This window comes from Lathamus discolor, chromosome Z (genome assembly GCF_037157495.1).
Source record: "Lathamus discolor isolate bLatDis1 chromosome Z, bLatDis1.hap1, whole genome shotgun sequence".
Taxonomy (NCBI): Eukaryota; Metazoa; Chordata; class Aves; order Psittaciformes; family Psittacidae; genus Lathamus; species Lathamus discolor.
This window is the reverse complement of record NC_088909.1, coordinates 5169535-5184247: the sequence shown is the minus strand read 5'-3', so window position 1 is coordinate 5184247 and position 14713 is coordinate 5169535.

Here is a 14713-nt window from a genome sequence, read left to right as displayed (position 1 = left end):
ATCCTGATTCTATGTTGCTTATATCTTATATGGGAAAAGCTGAACACCAAGGCTCTCTAAATATCTACTGGTTCACAAACAACCAAGAACACTAACACAGATTGTTTGTGTAAAAATGTGTATAGAATAGGCTGAGGCCTCAAGGAAAAGTGAGCAGATGGGAAGACAGACAGCAAAGACGAGGTGTGCCATGATAAGAACATGAATATATTTTCAAACGCAGCGTGATAGGGATAGGAAGCACCATTAGAAAAGGTTGCGAAAAGTAGTTCAGAAATATCATAGAGTGGGAAGTTAAAAATGATGACAACATTTGAGGTGATAGTAGGCATTAGAGCAAAGGCAGTATTACATGAAATAAAGCATCGAACGTCACAAAAATCAGCAGGTACTGAAATGCAAATAATAAGCAAATAGAGAAAAGGGTAGTGGAAATACAGAAAATATGAATGTGTGGTGTGAGCACACTATGCAGAGAGTGGAACAGCTAAAAACCCAACAGAAGCCAGTGCAAAATGAGATGGCCATTTAATAAGTTTACACCAGCTGCTCTGTGGAGCATGGAGGGACTATGTTTGTTGTTTTATAAGTTCATTTGCCAAATCAAACCTTAGAATCTTTGGGTATGTTTGTCTACTGCAAACACAGATAATAGTAAATCTTTTGCAGAGGCATTGAAATGAAGCAAAAATGTATTTTCTGCCTCTGAATGTGTTTCGGAAAGGCATGGATCAGAAGCCTTAGACCCCACCAGTATAGAACCCTCCCAGTTTGCCAGCAGGCTAATGCTCTACTAAGTCATCAGCATACATCCAGGTTTTGCAAGGGATGTGACACCCAAGCTCGAGCTCACAGTGGTGCTGGTTGAGAATGAGACCCAGCAGAGCCCTGGGTAAGGCATTTGTCCACCCACACAGTGACTCTGGCTTCATTGCTTGTCCCATCTGATCATCTCCCCTTTGCAGAGGTAAGAGAATGGCATACATGAATTGTCCGTGTTATAGCTGTAGGTTGTGAGCTGTCCCTGATCTAAAACTGTTCAAACACATGGGTCCAGGCTTGTACCCAAGTTAGCTCATCAACAACATTCATGAGACTCATCCAATCATTTCATTAACATACCTGAACTGATTCCAAAATGCAGCTAGCTCACATCTGCCCAGCACGGAGCATAGGCAACAGAGGCTGGACTTGTCTGATAGAATTTGAGACAACCTGCAGTCCTAATTCATCAGGGTGCATCAATAACTAAGTCAAAGGAATGGGACCACTTGTAGACTTAAGACTCTGCACACATTTACGTAACTTGTTGTACTGGAGCGGATAAAATGAAGACTCTGAAAGATCCCTGGGCAGTGTGTTTAGTCTCACCTGGACCTCTTTCACGGGCTTGTTTAGGAAATATCTCATGTTGAATTATTGATCTTGTAAATAAACAGAGATAGAGAGAACTAACATACTACCAAATTGAAAACAAAGAATGGAAAAGAAAGGGAACGGTATAGAAAAACTGAGGCACGCAGCAAAGACATTACCTATATATATATAAAAGGATATCCATATTATTCTATGACAGAATAACAACATTATGCCTTCTGGCTCATGCTAATACTGTGGTTAAATCCTTTAAGAAGATTAGGAAGAATTACAGATGCAACTGGATGAAAAAAACCTACAAACAGGTAGTGTGCATGTTTCAGTATATACAGCTACCAACAAGATACTGCCATGGTAGGGAAATAAGTGGAGAAGCAGACTTACTTGGGCTCGTGAGGGGGAAGTCAGTAAGAAAAATGAAGTCTGGAATTTTAAGCTTTATGAGTTCCCTTCTGATGATTTCCATGCTCAGCAGCTCCCTGTCTCTTTGGACAAATTTCAAGATAAATTCCTTCTCTTATAAGTCAGTAACCCCAAGCCAGTTAAGGAAGGATTGCAAAAGCAATCTTCATGCTGCTTTATTTCATATCTTTGCGTGTCTCACTGTGTTTTTTGCACTTACTGAATTACATCCTAGCCAGAGAAGCTGGAAAAGTCCTACTTAATCAAAATGGTAGTGCTAATTCCTCTAAAGATTCCTCTGATTTTCACTCTACAGCTGGTGCTCTTGCAAACTAAATACATTACATTCTTCCCCACTTCTCTATTCATAAGAAAGGCTTAAAAATATAACCCAGATCGCTCCTATAGTAATTTGCAGTAAACATACAAAACCTGAACAGGTACTCATGTCCTCTCCAAAATCTCAGAGATGTGGATGAGTTTACCACAAAGCGTTAAATAGTTGGGGGTGGGTTTTTTTCCCAGCATTCAAAAGCTGTGCTTTGTTAGTGCCTCTGGATATTTTCCATTTTTCCACTTCAAGCAGTGTTTATCAGACCTCTTCACGCTTCTCTAATTGGATTGTTTGCCCATTCAAAATGCACAGCGACATTCTACTCAGAGAACAATACACCCAGACAAAACACACCTTGTTTAAAAATACATAAGTAACATCTTCTTTGAGCACAGAAAAAAACAACATTTCAAATTCCTCAAGAAAAACATCAAGGACATCAGAAAGCCCAAAGCAGACTGGTACTGATCCAGCAGAAGGGAGAACTGGGGTAAGTTTTGCTTTAATCCAGTTTGTCCTTTAATCACATTTTGCTTACTCTTCTTCATCAACAACTTTGGTTTTACTTTGAAATCTTCCTTAAGACCTCCTTGCTGTGTCCTGAAGCTTCTGTAGTCTCCAAGAAGCAGAGAAACAACTAAAGCCCAGAGCACCAAATACAACTGAAAACACACAAACCACACTCTCGTTATTTGGGAGGGGGGTACATACATTTCATAAAATTGATTAAATATATAGAAATGTATAGAAATATTTTTCCAGAAGAAGATGATACTGCCTTACTATTACACAGAAAAGATTTGCTGTCTGCAGTATTGTATAAAACAATTGCTAAAGGCAGGGGTAGGAGCAGCAATGCAATGTTTTACAGTGCACAGCAAAAACCCCGCAGGTATGAGAGAACTGTGGAATCTGCCATGGAGACTGCCAGCTCTGTAACAATCCATAGACCGCGGTTGAGGATTTCAACTGGATGCCCCATCCCCGGCAGTGTTCAGGGCCAAGTTGGATGGGGCTTTAGTAGAAGGTTTCCCTGCCCATGGCAGGGGTTGGGATTGGGTGGGTTTTAAGGCTCCTTCTAACCCAAACCACTCTGAGATTCCATGATTCTATAAAAACAGCTTCTTTGAGATTTGGGGTAGAACCACAGAGAATTGCAAGGGAAAGCTGAATATTGGTGTGAACAGAGAACAAATGGGAGCATCCGCATGTGGGGGCACATGGCAGGTCTCAGAGCAGCCTGTGCTCATGGCACTTGGGTTAGCAGCCCATCAGGGCTCCAGAAGGATTAGGAAAAGGCATGTTCAAACCTCGCATGTAGTCATCAGTCTAAGAAGACCCCAGGAGGCATGAGGGGGACTTGACAGCTCCAGATACATTTAAAATAATAATTAAAATAATAATAATAATTTAAAAACTCAATAAAATGTTGCTGTTGTTAATCATTCACCTACTCCTGTATTCTGGCAGCCTTATTTGCTACACTGCTGATAAAATGTTCCAGCAGTATTTCCTACAGACATTATGAAAAAAGGTCTGGATCAGGACTTTAATCCTATTACTGATTATGACTATTTTCTGATTTACTTGGATTAGTCATTCTGCAGATTTCCCCCTCAAAATGTCTTGGTGACTTTTATTGCTAGAACATGTGTGACCACTCCTGGACAATCTGTCACTCACAGAGCAAGCTTACGAAATTCGCTTGCTGCATGCAGATGTACCCCAGTGAGAGAAGGTAAATATCATTTTTCCTTTTTCTTCTCCTTAAAAATGGCAATTCCTGGAAGTTTGCAGTAATATGCCATAGTTTCATGTGAAGAGCTCAGCTGAGAGCGTAACATAGGTGTCAGTCAATTGGCAGCTTGCGTGGGCCTTTTTATGTCCTCACGTTGATGAAATTCTGATGATAGTAAATTTGTGCTTACGATGCTGGACAGTGGTAGTTAGTCCTCAATATCAAAACATTTCGAGGACAAATGTTGACTCCCCTTATAAAGGAAACTATCACGATCTAAACTGGATATACATCCATAACCCTCATAACTTTACAGGCCATTCCTACAGTAAAGTGAGCTGCCATAAAACGCATTACTCACCAGTTAACAAATGTACCAAACTCTTGTCATGGATCATCTGAGAAAGATCTTTCTTTAAAAAGAAACTGTTTGGGGTTTTTGTGGAGGGGTTAAGATTATTTGTTGGAATTCTGAACTTTTGAGAACTGGGATTCAACAAAAGCGTTTGAGAAGTAGACACTTTGGCCAAAAGCATGGCTCTGGCACTGAAGCATAGCTGTGAAAAATGTCCCTTTGGTAGTGGTTCCTGAGGACTTTTGGGCCACGTCTACTTAACATATCAGCTGCCCAGCCTGTGAGATGATGCTGAGATACAGAAATCAAGCTTGACTTTCTCTGCATCTTTGTTCAGATGCTCCTAAAAGTCAGCAGACCTGTATGCGTGTTAATGTCTAAGCTGTGTATTCGTGTGTGAGGAGCTGGGTGAATATAGACCTCAGAAATGCACGTGGTCCACCAGCTGGGGAATAGCAAGGTCTTGGGGCCCAACAGCAATATATCTGCACAGGCAGAAATCAGTCAGGCAAGGCAAACTTGAATCTGACTCCACGTTGATGATAGCTTAGTTTCAAAAGGATGGTGGCAGACACAGGTTGCTCTGTGTGAGGTCTGGATTTGATCCGTGAGGCCGGATTTTCAGAGGACAATAAGGGCTTGTTCACACCACCTTTTCCTCTTCCAGCTGTGCTGGATAAGGAGGTTATTGCCCATAGCCCTGTGCTGCATGCTGGTATCCTGCTGCTGGACGAGGTACCCCATCTGACGTGCCATCTGAGATGTTCTTCTCCCAAGGAACAGGCTTGGCTCAAATAGTTTGAATGCCAGCAAAGTCTTCAGAGCCCTGAAATAGGTTCATGAATACTCTTGGCAGCCGCTGAGCTGGAGGGCCTTAGGGAGGAGTAACTGCCTGAAGTGACGAGGAGTGAGGTCATTGGACAGCACAGTGGGCATGGAAGTTGTTAGGGAATGTGGCATCCAGTTCTGGCAACACTTACCTTATCAGGTAACGTTTTTGGGCCCAGTTGAAACTGTCATTCTAACATGACATTCCACTGTTTTTGTTTTCAGTTTTCCTGCTCATCTATAGGATCCTGAGGCTATGTGAGAAGCAACATACGGATAGGAATAAGAGGCATTAATCACGGTTAAAACAAGTGCATAAAATCCAGGACTCATTGAAATGAATATCAAAGCACTTTCACCAAGGGCAGGACTTCACTTACTGGATGTACTCTGGCATAAAGCCAGTGGCAGTAGATCAGTGTCAGGGTAGCTACAAACGACTGCTCTGGCAGTGATGGAGCACAAGCACTTCCCATTTTTTAGTTTCCTTAGTCCCATTAACACATGCAAATGATGTGCATTCCTGTGTCTTTTCCGCTTTAGCAACCTCAATTAAACCCCTGTTAACAGAGGTTTTTTTCAGTCATCCCCAGCAGACATTTATTTCATCTTTTTTCTCTTTTTAGGTAGAGGGAAGACAGAGCAACAAGCAGTGATGGAGAAAGATTAAGAATGGCAGAGTAACAAAGCATAGGAATGAATACTGAAGCTGCCTTATTCTTGCATTAAGAACCTGATCAGAAGCAATGGACTGAAATGTGCTGTAAGGAAACCTTCAAACATCAGAGTTGTTTGTAAACTCTTGAATACTCTTGTCAGATAATTCTCTACCATGTTGCATTTGTAGATGCATCCTCATAACTGTTCCAGAACAATGGCCTTTGCATATGCCATGACTATGCTTTGAACATATTTTTCAGACATATGCTATTCAGTGGTGGTTGTTAAATGCTCCATCCATAAACCATTATGTTCTTCTATATTGAGGTTTCACTGCAACAGGCAGCTGTTTGACAGAGAATAAACTCCCGGGGACAGCAGCAAATCAAATTAAATATATCTCCACAGAGCTATCATAGGGGGTTGCATGGCTTGATAGGCTGCATCAGGAGCAATAAGCACACAAAGGGAGAGCAAACCTGAGATAAATCAAGATAGCCCAAATGAGCAAGCAGACAGACAAATCACTATTGGCTCCATGAAAGTCATTAGGAGTTTCAATGTTGATTTCAATAGAACCAGTATTTTAGCTGTGTATCTGTGGGCAGGAAGTTTTTAATCCTATAAAAGTCAGAGAGATTACCTAATTACTGTTATTTTCTCACTTACTTTCATGAGCATGGATATAGGAAATGACATTCACTAATATGCCAATAAATAAGCTCACTGAGGAAAACAAGAAGTGGAACATGCTGATAGTTGAGACTTTGTTCACTTTCTTTTCTTTCTTTCCCTCATACAAAAACCTGTAACTACCCTGGAGTTAAGTAGGGGCTAAAGAAAGAAAACAGCTTGATTACTTCAAGGAACAGACCCAAACATGCATTCATCTCAAACACTGGTTTATTCTCATTAAGAAATTTTCTACAAGCAAGATAATATGCGTGTTTTCTTTCTTCCCCCTTTTCTATTATGTATGCATCAAAGCCTAGCAAATATACACCGGTAGCATATCCATACTCTGCCTTAAGGAGAGAGGAGAAACAGCAAGAGAAGTGCCAACATAGTAAAGAAATTCCTCTTAATAAATCCCATTACATTAACAGTGCCCTTAGCATAGAAGTGTGCACTTCAGGAAACTGCAAAGTGCTCACGTGATATCTTACTTCAATATATTTTATATCAAAAACCTGCCCCTTCAATACTCCTTTTCTCAGCCACTTGTTACAGCCTGAATATACTCAAATCCACAGACTCGTTTCCTTCTGGAAAAGAAATTATAAATCTATGCAGAAGCAACAAAACACTTGTTTTGTTTTAAAAGCATTCGCTCCTCTATCATTCATTCAGTTAATGCCTTTTCCCACATTACATTTCCCAGGATCCTGATCAAATTGTAACTGGAGTCTACCACAACAGCCTTTTCTTTGTGAGTGATCTTATCTTAATCAGATGCATAATGGAAAATAGAAATATACCTAGGCTGCTCTGACTCACAAAATGATTTCTGCTAATCAAATACAACCTTTGTTTCTCCACCATGGATCTGACAAGCATCCCTCCACAGGCTGACTGGGAAAAGGCAGGATGGAACCAGTGTACTGAAGTCCCTAATGAGGATAGCCCAGTATTACTTTTAGAGTACTGTAAGTTCAATTGCTTGTCCAAGCCAAATCAGTCCATTCAGCTGGAAAGTTCCTGTGCAGCTCTTAGACCACTGTAACTGTTTGTTGGTAACTATCTTCAGCAAGGAGAAAAGCCCTAGGTGCTTCTTTCAGAACAAAGTTATAAAGAATAAGTATCACTTCGCTCAAATGCCTATTTCCCACTGGTTCACAGAGGGGCCTCACCACCTTTCTGCCTCCCATTCCCCAGTAGTTTGGTGATGAAACTGGGCAATTAATCACCCTATTCCTGTGAAAGATGGATTTTAAGCCTCTGAAGATCTTCATATGAGCTCAGGGGTACACCAGCCAGAGAGCTGAATTCTCTGAAGCCTTGAGCTGTATCCAGCAACCTCTATTGCTTGGGACTGCAGAGCAAGAATTTCCCCTACAGCCATGTCCCTGGCCCCCAGAGGAGGGTGCAGCACTGGGCACTTCAACTGGGTGCAAGTGAACTGGCTCTCGTGACATCTGTTCTGCTGCTGGTCCCCAAAAGATAAAGGGGGGGAAGCCTAACCAAAGCAAAACATGAAGGAGAGTGGGGCTGGAAGGGTAAGCTGAGAAGCAGAGAGCTCATGTCCGCCCCCAGAGCTGAATTCTCCTGGGGCCTCTTCCTATATTTTCTCTAAGATCCTGAAGAACCACCCCAGTCCAGGCTTTCACAGGCACAGCCAGGCTTTTTTTCCGCATTGTTTTTGAGCATCAAGGAAAGAGCTGAGTCTCCATTCAAAAAGCTGTCAAGCAGTGCAGACTACAGTCAACAGACAGAAACTCCACTTTGCATCAATAATGTGTTACAAAAGTACTATCTTGAATCCAGTTGCTGTCACCTCATGTTGGGCTCTCAGAATTAGTAGGATGGTTCTATCAGGCATGACTCTGTGGTCATTACCCCGCTCTCACTGACAACGCTGCCGAGCACAGCAGGGACAAGCATCTCATGGCAAAATCAGCCACTGTCATGCAACAGAAAGGCTTCAGTAATGTGCCATAAATAAAGCGTAGAGCTTCAGATTTTGCAGATGAGATCAAAGATCGATGGTGTAACACATATTTCAAACACAGAACTAGCTGGATTTTGGTTAGAACTCAAAAGACGATTATTCAAAAATCCAATTAAAACCTTATCCTTTCCCTAAAGCCATCCTCTTAACTTTAACATAACTCATTATGAGAGCTTTACTTGCAGTAACTATATGAACTTTCAAGGCCAGCTTGTCAGAAGAATATTCTTGTCTTGGGGGGGGGGGGGAAGACCAGAACAACATTTATATAGAAAATATAAGCAAACATAACTTAAATATTTAAACTGCATTTTAAATACCGTTCTGGAACATAAGATCTATCTATATGCTTGGAAACAGACTGCAATAATTTAGTGATTTTTTCACTACTCAAAGTCCTTGCATCGTTTCCTTTTTTTTGCTATTAAGCAGAAACAACCTAGGTCATTTTAATTCACATTCTTTCCCTTTCTCCAACACTTTTCCCAACTATCTCAAATTCCAGCTCTAGTTAAGATTCAGTAAATGATTCCAGCCTAATCCCCAGTAATTGGGTTCACGAGTTGTCTGGTTTAAAATCACATTCATGGGAGAACTCCACATATCTGTTTCAGCAAATGAGTTACCTTAATTTTCCTTTGTACTTCCTATTCTTTCAAACAAAAGGGGACCATCAGTTTAAACTATTGTAGCAAAAATTGCTTTTCTGATTGCTATTTCTTAAAAATGGAAGTAGAATGTCTCATTTCCTCACAATCTTACTCAACCCTTCCCTGCCCACTTTATCTCTTTCAGCTACTAGTTGGAGGTGCTGCCTTTCAGAGATTACAGCTGTTGATTCTACCCACAACTAAGAGATATGAAGAGGAAGACATGGATGTTGATAAGTATTATACATAATACAAAAATGCGATACGACCTTCTGTTTTTCAACAGGCGAGCTATTGCAGTGAGCTAATGCATCCTGCAGGGAGTTACTGCACCTCCAGTAATAACCACATGAAAAATGAATGCAACTCCTTTTAAAAAATCATTGAAATCTGTATTTGCACGTTCATTACAGCCTTGGCAGCACACAGATCTTGGGTTTGCATTTGTCACTGTGACAAAACAATCGATACAACCCAAATCCCACGCTTCTTAAGAAAACAAATCTCCCCTTGACTTCAACAGTGGCACTTGAACAAGATGAGCAGATTCAAACCAGAAGGGTTTGAATGCAGCTTCACCTTAAGCAGTCTGCATAGGCAGCAAGCACCTGGAGTTGATACCAGATTTCAATACTTGTTGATAACACAAGAAAAATTGGCTAAAATGCCAGAAGCTGTTCTTCCAGCCCTGCACCACTGAAGGGATTAGACAACCTCAGGAAAACGGCCTAAGCTCTTTCCTCTATTAGCTTTACTCAAGGAGTAGCTAATGATTAGGCTGGTTATCGAAGACAATGGACCGTGACAACTTGAGCAAGGTTTGACATACGTTTTGTGAACTCCCCTCTTCTGCAAGGCTTACTAGATGGGTAATGGCTTCCAGGCATTGCCACAACAAACCACTGCTTGAAACAGGGACTGGAAGACAGAATCCCATCTTAAGCTGTCCTCAGGCTTTCAGCTCCAATCTGAGTATAAGGTTTAATAACTTATCCAGCACGTCAGATTTCATATTGCTCTATCCGAGCATTCTCCAAGTACTTATCAGTCCTGGTACAGATTTATTTAAGACGAATGAGTACATGTTCATTTATTAGATATAATGTGGCAACAAATTCTTTTCTTTCTGAGCAGTTTCAGGTATCCTCAGTAAAAAAAAAAAAAAAAAAAACCAAAACCGAAATTTAAGTCTGACTGCAAAATGTCTTGAATCTAACCCACTCGGCTATGCTTCGTTCCATAATTGTAAGCATCTAGCTTGCAAGTGCCACATTAAGGCAATTCAGCTTGCTTTCCTACCCTGTGCACCATGTAGTCAATACCTTAATGGAAGATTTAGGGCAGCTGCACATGTTAAAATATCAGTCAACACACAGTAACTTGAGTAAGTGCAGGAACACATCTGAACAGGTTGTGACACAGGACTTCCCTTGAGTTCCATTTATCAGTCCTCTTTTGAAGATGTGTATTAAATGGTGGCAAACATCTATACAACATCCTAGTGGTGAGCACACTTGCTTGGAAATATTTGGGGCTTTCAGCTCTGAGTGATACTAACGTAGTTTTTATCTTCCACCTAATCTTTGTTGGTTTTGGAAATTATTATCTTCAAGATATCTGCTGTTCTATCAGTTTTGTTGAAAAATTCAATTGCTTTCAGAACCTGTAAAAAAAAAAAAAAAAAAGAAAAAAACAAGACAATAAATGTGATCGTTTATTCCTTATTTTCAGAAGAAAACAAGGCTAACCCTGTGTCAACAGCTCTGGACATGCTGACCATAGCCCTGATCTCTCCCTTCGTAGGGAGTTTCCTTATCAACAAGCTGAAGAATGAGACTACCATTACCTTATTCTATCTAATAAACTTTTGTACTTATTTCCACAAGGAGACCACAGGAGGCATGTTTGTAGGTTATGACAGTCAATAACTAAAATAAACAATGGTGATAAACATGGAAAGCTTGTCTGATTCAAAAAGCACTTACTCCTTTATTTCAGTAGGACTTTGTGATGGCTCAGCATGTGGAAATAAACTGAATATAGCCCATTCAAGCAACATTTTGGCCTCTCATTACCCATTCAGGGCACATTAGAACACAGGTCCTGTTCTGCTCCATGCAACTTGCACAAGAAAAATGGTATAAGTTGATCATAAAACAAGCGTAAGTGACAAAGTAACATCATTTCTATTGATTCACATTCAAAAGCAGGATGCAGCTGTGATACCGTGATGCTTTTACATGCTGTACCTAACAACAGCACAGCAGCTACCACTGCTTACCGAGGAAGTGCGCTACTGCAACCAGCCAGCATGTTATCCTTTGTGAGCACACAGTATAGGTGTCCTGAAAAAGGCAGGGATGCAGGTTGGAAGGCCAGGGTAGATGGCAAAACCTATTGATGAAACCTGGGCTTTTAACCAGGAGATCACATCGCTCCATAGTGGAGGAGTGTGTAGCAGGAGCTGCTGTCAGGTGTGTTCCCCTGTGTTCCCCTGAGGAATGAATGGCACTGTAAATCATGTATACCTTGTTTGCTACCAACTGCACCAAGCCAGCAGAGAAAATAAATGACGAGAGAAACCAAAGCAGCCCCCGACCTGAATACTGTATGCATCCTTCCAATGCTTTATGGGCTGAACTAAACTCTGACTTAAGTGTCAAGTCTTACAGGCTACAGTCCTATCTAATGGTCCAGTTATTTCACATGCTATGCTGCTGTTTATGGCCTCAGTGTTACATCATGACCTAGAGGGTCATGGTCAGTTCAGTACTGGTTAAAAACCTGCATTCAAAGCCACTACCTGTACTGTGGATAGATTTTTATCAAAGAATGGCCACATTCCCAAGTCAGCAAGTGCCTACGTGGAGTTCGACATGAGTCGAGGATGAAGGAGGACGTGGGTAAGGAAGCAAAAGTGACGGTGCAAGCAAGATAAGAAAGAACTGGAATGTGCTAAGATACAAAATAGTGAACTGTTATCAAGTTTTAAAGGTTAAGTTCCCATACACTTATTTCATCAATTGTACACTAGTTGCTGTGTGCTACAAGAGTATGTATCCAATTATAATACAGCAAGCTATTGTATGTGTACCCAATTATAATACAGCAAGCTATTGTATATGTAGCCGATTATAACACAGCGAGCTATTGTAACCAGATGCAGACAACAGTATAAAAAGGATAGATGCTTTGTAATAAACGGCTTTGGTCTGATCACATTGATCTCTGAGTCCATTTTCTCTGCAGCACTGTACTCAGAAACCTGCGTGTCACCCTCTTCAAATACTAGAATACAACTAGAACCGTGAATGTGATGTAAGCCACTATGAGAAAACTGTAACAAACAATTCTCAATCTCTATTATGCCTCTTTTTAGAACCTACCAATAGAAGAAATAACAGATTTTAAGATATTGTTCCTTTATTAACACCAGTTTCCCACCCATAAGACATACTTTTGGGTATTACTGTATAGCTGTTAATACCATTGCTTCTAACAGCTTAAGCCTCGATAACTACAGGGATACTTTTGCTAATGCAGCAGTTACAGAACAGTTGACTTCCAAGAGGTATGTTTCAGAAGCCTCTAATCTTCAGGATGGCAAGTGGAAGGGCTGCACCATGGATTTCAAGCACAGAAGCTGTGCCAGCTCCTGGTGTAACGTACCATGGCAGCTTCAACAACGAACAGCGAGGCCATCTGCACAACATGACCCACATATGGCTGCAAGACTTGTCAATCACTGCCAATAAACCAGTATTTGCTGAAATGAAATCACCTGGGAAGCCGGTCAGAAAAACAGGAATGTATCCATGGCTTGTGATCCAAAGAACAATCCACAAATGGGAAAATTTACTCATTATTTCAGCCTTGACACAGTGAAACACAGTGCAGTGTTACACACCTTAAATTAATCTCAAAATACACTGTTTAAACAGATTAATACAGTAACAGGAAGCAGTAACTTCAGGAACTTTCAGTATTTCAGCTTCTTTAAAGGACAAGCAGTTATCTCTTCTGTAACATTACATGCATGCCTTTCAGAAACAGTGGAAGTATTTACACAAGAGAGGAAAAGAAACTGGACTGCTCTCTTCTAAGTTGTGAAGCCCCGTTTTGATTAAGATCCCTCTCTAGTGAGACAGTTATTGTCCTAGTAAGTAGCACAGATTGTGAATATTTATTCTACTCTCTTCAGCATTGCTCATGTTCAAATCACTCTTCAGTAGCAAGTTGGAAAATCCAAGCACTGCTAGACAGTTAAGAGTCAATGACCAATGAAAGAATACTAATAGCACTTAACAGCTGATGGCTTTTACAAGCAAACTGTCCCAACTTCATCTTCAAATGGCCCTTTTGCACTTGAATTTGTACTGTGATTCTGGTACAGAACTCACTGTGGCCTCACATTGCTAACTCATCAATGTAACAGATGAAGTTACATCAAAGCAAAACACAACCTATAACTAAAACTGTAACTGTCTGAAAGGAAATTACTCTGTAGCACTAGGCTTGTGATGGAGAACAGATGTCATATAACAAACATACCCATTCATAATAGCTCCAGTAAGATGCTGCCACATCCTTGTCTGTAATCTGCTTTTCAGCCCCACACCTTAAACACCTTAGAACAGCTCCTGCGGATACCAGTAAATTATACTGGCTGTTAATGCAGGAGAATGTGGCATAGGCCTGAGGCGAGATAGAAGAGGTGGACCTGTTCATGATGTGCAAATGAACTACACTGGCTCAATGCTGAGCAATCAGTCCTGGAACCACAGGGTCCGAAGTTGTGAGAAACTCCTGATTTGACATGCCTGAATGGCAGTACTTACATACTGCCAACACCTACTAGATTTTAAGATTGGTAGGATGACTGCTTCCCTTAAGCAGATCCATGTATCTGTAGTGTGCATATTAGATACTAAAAGCCAGTGGTCTAGACAAGTAATTGAAGTGTTAAGGAAGTGTTAGGAGCTTTGCTTTTTGTTCCTCATAAGCCACCCTCACTCATGTCACTGAACCAATTCTCATACATTTGTCTGGGGCTCCAAGTGGAAAAATCTCATTATCCTTTGAGTCCAGCTGTTAAGAATATAGGATGATGCTGTATTTCCATCTGCAGTAAAGCAGGGGCATTAGCTCTTTTTGAACTATGGCCAGGTGGATGCACATTTAATTGCCCTCAAAGTTTCTGTTTCAAGATGAAAAAAGTCTTTCAAAATCATTGCATTTTCAGAACTCTTTCATTTAAAGTAAGTGACCTGGTTTCCTCAAACTTGAAGAGCTTAACGTAACAAGGAAAAGAGAGTTCTCTTTATCTATTCCTCCCAGCCAAGAACGGCTTGTACATATTTATATAAGCAGCTAAATTTCACCTTGAAACCTGAATTCTAAAGAAGTTTGTAAAGCTTAGAAAACTCAACAGGAGAATGAAATTATCTTCTGACACGTTAAAACAGAAGCAGTGTGTCTTGTAGCAATCTGCATGGTGAAAATTTTAGTACCAATACAGTTAAGTGCCTATGTTCACCCTAAGGCTCTGTACAAAAAACTGACAAGCAAAATGCACACACTACATAGAAAAGGAAAAGCAACGTGTGAGTAGTTTGTTCAGTCTGATATTCTGATACGGGTCTGATATGCTGAACTGTAGATAGCTACACTTTAATTGTAAATAAATCAGAAATTGAAAACC